Source organism: Protopterus annectens, chromosome 1.part1 (genome assembly GCF_019279795.1).
Source record: "Protopterus annectens isolate FY-2018-M chromosome 1.part1, PAN1.0, whole genome shotgun sequence".
NCBI classification, from domain to species: domain Eukaryota; kingdom Metazoa; phylum Chordata; order Ceratodontiformes; family Protopteridae; genus Protopterus; species Protopterus annectens.
This window is the reverse complement of record NC_056726.1, coordinates 571,042,383-571,050,932: the sequence shown is the minus strand read 5'-3', so window position 1 is coordinate 571,050,932 and position 8,550 is coordinate 571,042,383.

Genomic DNA, 8,550 nt, shown 5'->3' with positions numbered 1-8,550 from the left:
TGTGTAATGCAGTTTAAAGTATTTACATGTTCTATTATCTCAAAGATCTATTGGTTAAAAATGATGTTTAAAATAAAGACAGCTCTTTTGTTAGCGTTAAAACATTTTTATGTTCATTTGACAATCCTCTTTATCTCTGATTATGACAATTCTCTTTATCTCTGATTATCTCTATATTGTATGATGTAAGGCATCTACTTAAGTCTATGTAATAACTGAAGTACCATATCATGAAATCAGCAAAATTCTGTATATCAGGTAAGGACACTGAAAAATTTTATAATCTACTTGCTCTAAAAAGGCACAGGTATCCCTAAGAAGGGGAAGACTATATAGTCTGACACTATTATTGTAATAATCGAATGATTTTAATTTGCAATGCAGAATGGAATGGGGAAGACGGGGTAACAATGTATAATCTAACAAGATTATTGTAATAATAGAGGAATTTTAATTTGCAATGGAAATACTACATTTTTAGGATAAGAATTATATTAGAATCATAAGGTATAGCCTCTGCATGTTGCCCAATATTAATGTTTAGATTAGAAAGACATCTGTCTAATTGATTAATATTAATAAAAAGAAGCTCCATAAAAGCAGCAGTAAATAACAGGACTGTTAGCTGTATATTATAGAAGGATAGTATAACTGGAAAAGGTATTCTCAGCATAAGAAAATTGCTTTAACCGATTACTCTAATTATTTTTAACAGCACAGCAAAAATCAAACAGAGTTGCATCACAACTACCACAATAGACACATTTTAAATTAATTTTTCCCCTCAAATACCATTATAAAAAAGTAGTTCAACAAAAATTAGGAAATAGGATAATAAAAGGACACAGCTGGTATAACGGCTCACAGACTCACGGTAAAAGGTTCGATCCTGACCTCTGGTCTCTCTTTGTGTGGGTTTTGCATATTTTCTCTGTGTCCATGTAGGTTTCCTTCAAAAATATGCTGTGTATTTTCACTTCAGTGCTAGAAGATACTGGGTTCAAACCCAGCCTTCCCAATATACAGTTTAACTTGGGAGGTATGCCAACAGAGTGCACCCAAAGTATTGAATGAAATCATGGGCAACATCATATACTCTAGATGGTGGCTACTGGGGGCAAAGTTGTGTAGACCAGCTACTTTAGGTACCAGACATGATGCACATCTCTTCTGGACAGGGGAACATAGACCACAGGCTGCACACAATGACAAATATAAAATTGGCCGTAGGTGATTTGTTCATATCAACTAGTGTCACCAGAATGGGGATGGATATCTGCTGTACTAAGTGAGTTGAGAACCTTGCCTACTCCTGTGCCAAGGACCCATACTAATGGTGGGAGAGGTCTATATACTCCTATTGGTTATGTGTTCTTGCCATAAAGCTACGCAGCCCTGTATCAGTTAACTACTAGATGGTGTTCAGTTTCCCAGCCTGGATTACCTGGTATAGTTTTGTTGAGAAAAAGCTGGATGTAAAACCTATTAATCTACCAAAATAAACTAAGGATTGTTACACTGAATTATAGGTTTACTGACAGGATGCAGACTGGAAATGTATGACATGATGGTAAGGAGGAGACAAAACATTATGTGTATCCAGCAGCAAAGGCTTGACATATAGAGTCTTCTATTCAGGCGGAAGACAGACTGGAAATGGTGTGGAAATTGAAGTAGGAAAGAGTCTTTTGAAAAGAGAGAGGGATGTCATCAGATTTAGAGACAGACTCTTAGCAATCAGACTCCAGGCTAAAGATCGGGCAGTATTGATAACCTTAGCCTATGCTCCACAGCAGGGTTGCGATTGTGAGGAAAAGAGTGCATATGGGCCGTAGTTGCACAACTAATTAGATAAAGTGGGGCAAAATTAGTCAATGTTGAGAGTGAGGAACCTGAATGTTCATATCAGGATGGACAGAAAAGGATATGTGGACTGGTTCATCCCACATGAATGGGGCAACAGGAATAAAGTATAGGCTACTCTAGACTTCTGTACAGCAAAGGGCTTGATGGTGGCCAATGCATGGTTTACTAAGAGTTACAATCCCAAGATCACATGCAGGCATTGTCAGGATGCAACTCAGACCTCCTACTAGTAAGGAAATGGATTAGGGGTAGAATCAGAGATTTCAAGGTCAGCCTAGTGAAAATGTCAATCCCCAGCATAAACCACTGGTGGCCACAATCAGCTGCAAGCAGGTGGGAGAGATAGATCTAAGGAGAAAAGTGACTTGGCTAAGAGCTGACTAGAGACAAATCATGTAAGTTAAAAGAAACAGTCAGGGCTGTAGCACCACAAAAAGAAGAGGAGATAGGTGTCAGTGAAGAAAAATGTCAGCATTTCAAAACAGCATGTGTGAAGATTATAGAACAGATATGCAGCTGATCTAAGTAGAGAAATATGGTACATAAAGAAAGTTGGTGGTGGAATGCAGATGTCCAGGAAGTTATAGAAAGAAAGAAAGAAAGAAAGAAAGAAAGAAAGAAAGAAAGAAAGAAAGAAAGAAAGAATGAATGAATGCAGGAAGAATTGGGAGATAGGAAAGATGGATCAGGCTAAGAAGGAATACTGGTTGGCTAACAAATAGGGTAAGAGAGCAATTGCAATGGCAAAGAAAAAAGTGTCAAAGAAACTGGAAAATAACCCAGCAAATGGCACAAAAACTGTATCAGACTACAAGGCAAAGACAGAAAGATAAAGAAAGATGATAAATGAATGAGGAGAAAGAAACCACCCTAGAAGAAGTAAGAAATGGACTAAGGAAAATGAAGTTAGGGAAATGTGCAGGTTTAAATGAAGTTAGAGCAACCCGTGACTTGGGTTGGGCCCCACTCAATTAGCCCTCACTCTTCTCAGGCTGTTGGCTGTTCCCTACCCTATTCTTCATTCCCACCCCCAACTCACTAATTTTTGCCATCTCTTCTCCTCATTCAACCAACCCAAGTCATCTCTCCACTTCTACTCTTGTATTTACTTCTGTTTCCACCTCTTTCGGCAGCCCTACATATAGTTATAAACCCAATCTAATTTTACTCAGCTATCCTTAGCTCTGAAATCCACCCTCAGCTACATCCCACATCATCATCTTCCTTCACCTATCACTTCTCTAATAATCTTCTATAAAACTATACCTCTGTTATCACACCTATCACTATTTTAACAAATTTCTTCTTGATATATCCTACTTAGAAATACTCTGTACAATACTCCCACCTGACTTCTGCCTTATTTCTCTCTCTTTCTTGAAATTCACGCTCATTCCCTATTACTTCATCCTGCCAGTCCAGGACAATATACATGCAACTGATTATGCTACCACCTTTTTCTTGCTGTATCCTTTTGTAAACTTAATGTTTATATTTTTTGTGTAAAAGGGACCTTGTACCCAGTTGGACTATCCTGGTAAACAAACATTACTAAAAAAGAAATAAATGATACTCCTATACCATCTAACAACCCCTCACCCCTGTTTACCAATAAATCATACTTCTCATCCCTCAATCAACTCATATGACCCTTAGACTAACTTTGCTTCTTAAAATATAGAAAATTAAATTTGAATAAAAACATGGATTTTATTTCTTACTTTCAGTAAGTGATTTGATTATTTTATGTTTTCATTAAATTATTTTTGTTACATATGTTTAGGTTTTACCCCTTTAAGAAAATAGTTTTTAATTAAGTAATCATTATTAATTAATTATTTGATTTGTGTGGTTATTTAAGCACTTTTCTCATCAAAAGTTTTTGTATTCTGATGAAGTCTCTTGACGAAAGCGTTGAATAAAGTGTGGTACGCCAATCTGCTTATTTTCTTGATTGTCTCGACCACTGGTTCCAGATTTTTATTTGTTTGGTTTTTATTTGGTTTGCACTCTTTTGTTCCTGGTTTTCTTCTCCGAGTGTTTCCATGATGGCCGAGGCACCAGTGGACCCGTTAATGGAGCTCACTATACATTCTACACCTTTGGATAAAGACGGTGGGCTTATGCACTTACTTCTGGCTACTAGGGTCGATATTCAGAAAACTTTAAAGGTGCTTTCTTCTAAACTTAATGGTGTAAGTACTATTACCTCTTCTCCCAATTTGGAAGGTGAAGAGAACACCATTATTGAAGTGGAAAAAGAAAATGTTTTTTTCTCCAGTAGCGGATACTATTAAAAGGAAAAATTCTTCCAGAACTGCTTTGCAGTCAGGTGGTTCATATAGAGATGTCAAGTCCATGTTGGAAATTAATTTTGACCCTTTCACTAAAGATGATTACCGTGTTACAAGGGTGAAAATGGATGAATTTCACGGTAAATTTGAATATCTTGGGAAACGTCTGAAAAAGTACCGGTCTCTTGATTTGGAGAACCGATACTTCGAAAGATGTTTGGAGTTGGACATTGTCCCGAAAGGGTTAAGATTCTTCAAATGCCCCAATGGGGTAAGTGTTGATAACAATTTTTTCAAAACTTTAACTGTTTTTTTTCAATAAAGCCGGATTGGAATTTTTAAAGTTACTTATTGAGAACAATACAAATAAAATGTTGCAACTTAAAGAAGACATTTTTAAGGTTGACAATGAGGTTAATACTTTATTAGTGGACTATGGGTCTGATGACGTCTACCAAAAATTGTTCATTGAAGTTGAGCACCATATCAATGAAGTAGCCACTCGTAAGCATAGTAAGCTGTTACGTGATGTTGATGTTACAGCTTACGAAAATAACAGCGCTTACAGCAATTTTGTTTCTAGTCAAAGGCGCTTTTATGGAGACAATGATGGGGGCTCCATGGTGAAACAAGGCCCTAATAAGACAGTTTACAACAACGAAACTAAAAAATTTGTTAGTTCAAATAAAACAGGAACATTTGTCAAAGCAACGGTTCCCTCATTTTTTTTAAAGTTTTTTCATCACCAGGGTAATCAAAACGAGAGAGTAGATATTACAGAAACACAAGAAGAAACTTCTTCTTCAAATACTGAAGGTAGTAGTTCACACTCTTCAGTAAATGTTGGTGTTTCAAAAACTTTTTTAACCAAGAAAGGAAATCAAACAAAAAGGACTGTGACCACAAGAAGCAGAATGACGACCAGTTCCAATTAGTCGGGAGACGAACTTTAAGGACTTTAAATATGATGTCTACTGATAATTTTGATGTTGTAAATCTGTCAGATACTTTGTTAACTGATGCTGAGTTGGGCATTTTAAGGTATGGTTTAAATTTTGTTCCGACTAGAAAAGCTGAATTTAGTAAAACTGTCATTGATTTAAAGAAATATACTCGCAACTTGAATCTTCAGTTCTTAATGTGTAATATATCTGGTTCTAATGAAGGTTTATTTAAACCCTCTACATACACCCCCTCCTTAAACAACACTATAAGAGTTTTTGAAGAGGTATGTTTACAAGAACTGTCAAATTCTTAAAAAAACAAAGGCAAATGGGTAGATAATTTGACCCAATTGGAATGTAAGTCCCTTAATGAATTGAGGAAAAAAATCACATCTTAGATATATGAGGAGTGATAAAGGGGGCAATATTGTTGTTATGGATGTTGCTAAATACAAAAAAAGTATGTTGGCTATCGTCAATAACACAGCGGAATATGAAAAAGTTTGCTTATTTGATATTTATCGTAGTTATAGGAACATTTATTCATTCCTATATGAAGCTTTAATGTCTGGTGACATGGATTTTAAAATGTATGATTTTTGTGTTGTAGAAAAACCTAGAGTAGGGGTGTTATTTGGCATCCCAAAAATTCATAAGGATTTGGTTAACCCTCCATTTAGACCCATTGTTTCTTCCCCACATTCTATAACAGAAGGAATTACACTATTAGTTGATACTTTATTAAGTCCCTTGACACATAATTTTCAGTCACATTTAAAAGACTCTTGGGACTTTTTAAACAAGCTTAGATTTTTTTCTGAACGGGTTGACTAAAATTCTGTTGAACATGTTATGTTTTCCATTGATGTTGTGTCCTTGTTCACTTGTATTCCTCATGAAGAAGGAGTTGAGGCAGTATGTAGTTTTTAACTACACATTCTAGAATGAAAGCTGATACTATATCTCTGGTATGTAACCTGGTAGATATTATTTTAAATAACAATTTTTTTCTTTTTGATGATATTTACTATAAACAAAAAAGAGGGGTCGCCATGGGGTCAGCAGCTGCCCCTGCATATGCAAATACTGTTATGGCATGGTGGGAAACTAGCATTTTAGTTGAAATTGAGAAGCAATATAACATACTTTTTTATTCTACGTTTGTTGATGACCTTTTTTTTTATTATCCAGGGTGCACAAGATGTGGTTGATTCATTTTTGACTGATGTTAACAATTCTTCTAAATTTTTAAAATTTGTACTTAGTGAAGGGGATTACAACTTCAATTTTTTAGATGTTATGCTTTGGTGGGATGAAAAAGAAAAACATTTTCAGAGTAAGATTTTTCGTAAAAAAACTTTCACTAACGGTTATTTACATTATAAAAGTAACCATCCCAAACATATTAAGAAAAGCATACCAAAGGGACAATATATCAGAGCTTGTCGTATGACTATGAATCATAGTGACTTACTAAAATAATTTGAACTTATTTTGACAATGTTTGTTAAAAGGGGATACGATAAAGCTTACTTCAACAGTTTATGTTCTGACATTCTTAGTAAATGTGAGTTATTTTATCTAGCATCACTGAGGGCACCATTAACTAAAATCGGAGGAACTAGTGATAAAAATTGTATTAACAATGTTTTTTTTGGTGCTGTATGTTCACTTGACATGACTATTGACAGTTCTGGTATTAAAAGCCTTTTAGAGAAAAACTGGTGTATTTTAAAAGGTAATTCAGATTTATTTAAGATACTTGGGGATCAACCTAAATTTGTTTTTAGAAATCAATTTAATTTCAAAAGATTGTTAGAAAATGTTCCTTCAGGTAAAGAAGTTAAAAGATATGTAACACACAAAAAGGGTATGTTCAGATGTGAACAATGTAATTTTTGTAGATATGTTTCTGAAGGGCCCTATGTTATGCTAGAACATTTGAACATGACATTTGAAGTTCCTGGTTTTGTTAACTGTTTAACCAGAGGGGTGGTGTACATTAGTTTATGCAGTGGTTGTTCGGTGTTTTACGTTGGTATGACCACTCGCACTTTAAGAGAACGTATGAGGGAACATTTATATAGGATTAAGAATAAGGATTCCAGGAATGCCTTGTATAGACATTCTATTGATTGTGGGAATTTTAAGAAATTCTTCTTTTCTATTTTAGAAGTTGGACAAAAAAAGATCTTAGGGGTGGATATTTTAAAAATTATTTAGAACAAAGGGAGACTATTTGGCAGATTAAACTTCAGTCCGATAAGAAACCTGGCCTAAATGAGGCTATTAACATCAAAAGTTTCTGAAAATATAGAAAATTAAATTTGAATAAAAACATGGATTTTATTTCCTACTTTCAGTAAGTGATTTGATTATTTTATGTTTTCATTAAATTATTTTTGTTACATATGTTTAGGTTTTACCCCTTTAAGAAAATGTTTTTTATTTTGTGATCATTGATAATTAATTATTTGATTTGTGGTTATTTAAGCACTTTTCTCATCAAAAGTTTTTGTATTCTGATGAAGTCTCTTGACGAAAGCATTGAATAAAGTGTGGTACCCTAATCTGCTTGTTTTCTTGATTGCCTCGACCACTGGTTCCAGATTTTTGTTAAGAATTGACTGGAGACAAATCATGTAAGTTAAAAGAAACAGTCAGGGCTGTAGCACCACAAAAAGAAGAGGAGATAGGAGTCAGTGAAGAAGAATGTCAGCATTTCAAAACAGCATGTGTGAAGATTATAGAACAGATATGCAGCTGATCTAAGTAGAGAAATATGGTACATAAAGAAAGTTGGTGGTGGAATGCAGATGTCCAGGAAGTTATAGAAAGAAAGAAAGAAAGAAAGCAGGAAGAATTGGGAGATAGGAAAGATGGATCAGGCTAAGAAGAAATACTGGTCGGCTAACAAATAGGGTAAGAGAGCAATTGCAATGGCAAAGAAAAAAGTGTCAAAGAAACTGGAAAATAACCCAGCAAATGGCACAAAAACTGTATCAGGCTACAAGGCAAAGACAGAAAGATAAAGAAAGATGATAGATGAATGAGGACAAAGAAACCGCCCTAGAAGAAGTAAGAAATGGACTAAGGAAAATGAAGTTAGGGAAACGTGCAGGTTTAAATGAAGTTACAGCAACTCGTGACTTGGGTTGGGCCCCACTCAATTAGCCCTCACTCTTCTCAGGCTCTTGGCTGTTCCCTACCCTATTCTTCATTCCCACCCCCCAACACACTAATTTTTGCCATCTCTTCTCCTCATTCAACCAATAGTAGACAGCTCCACCCAAGTCATCTCTCCACTTCTACTCTTGTATTTACTTCTGTTTCCACCTCTTTCGGCAGCCCTACATATAGTTATAAACCCAATCTAATTTTACTCAGCTATCCTTAGCTCTGAAATCCACCCTCAGCTATATCCCACATCATCATCTTCCTTCACC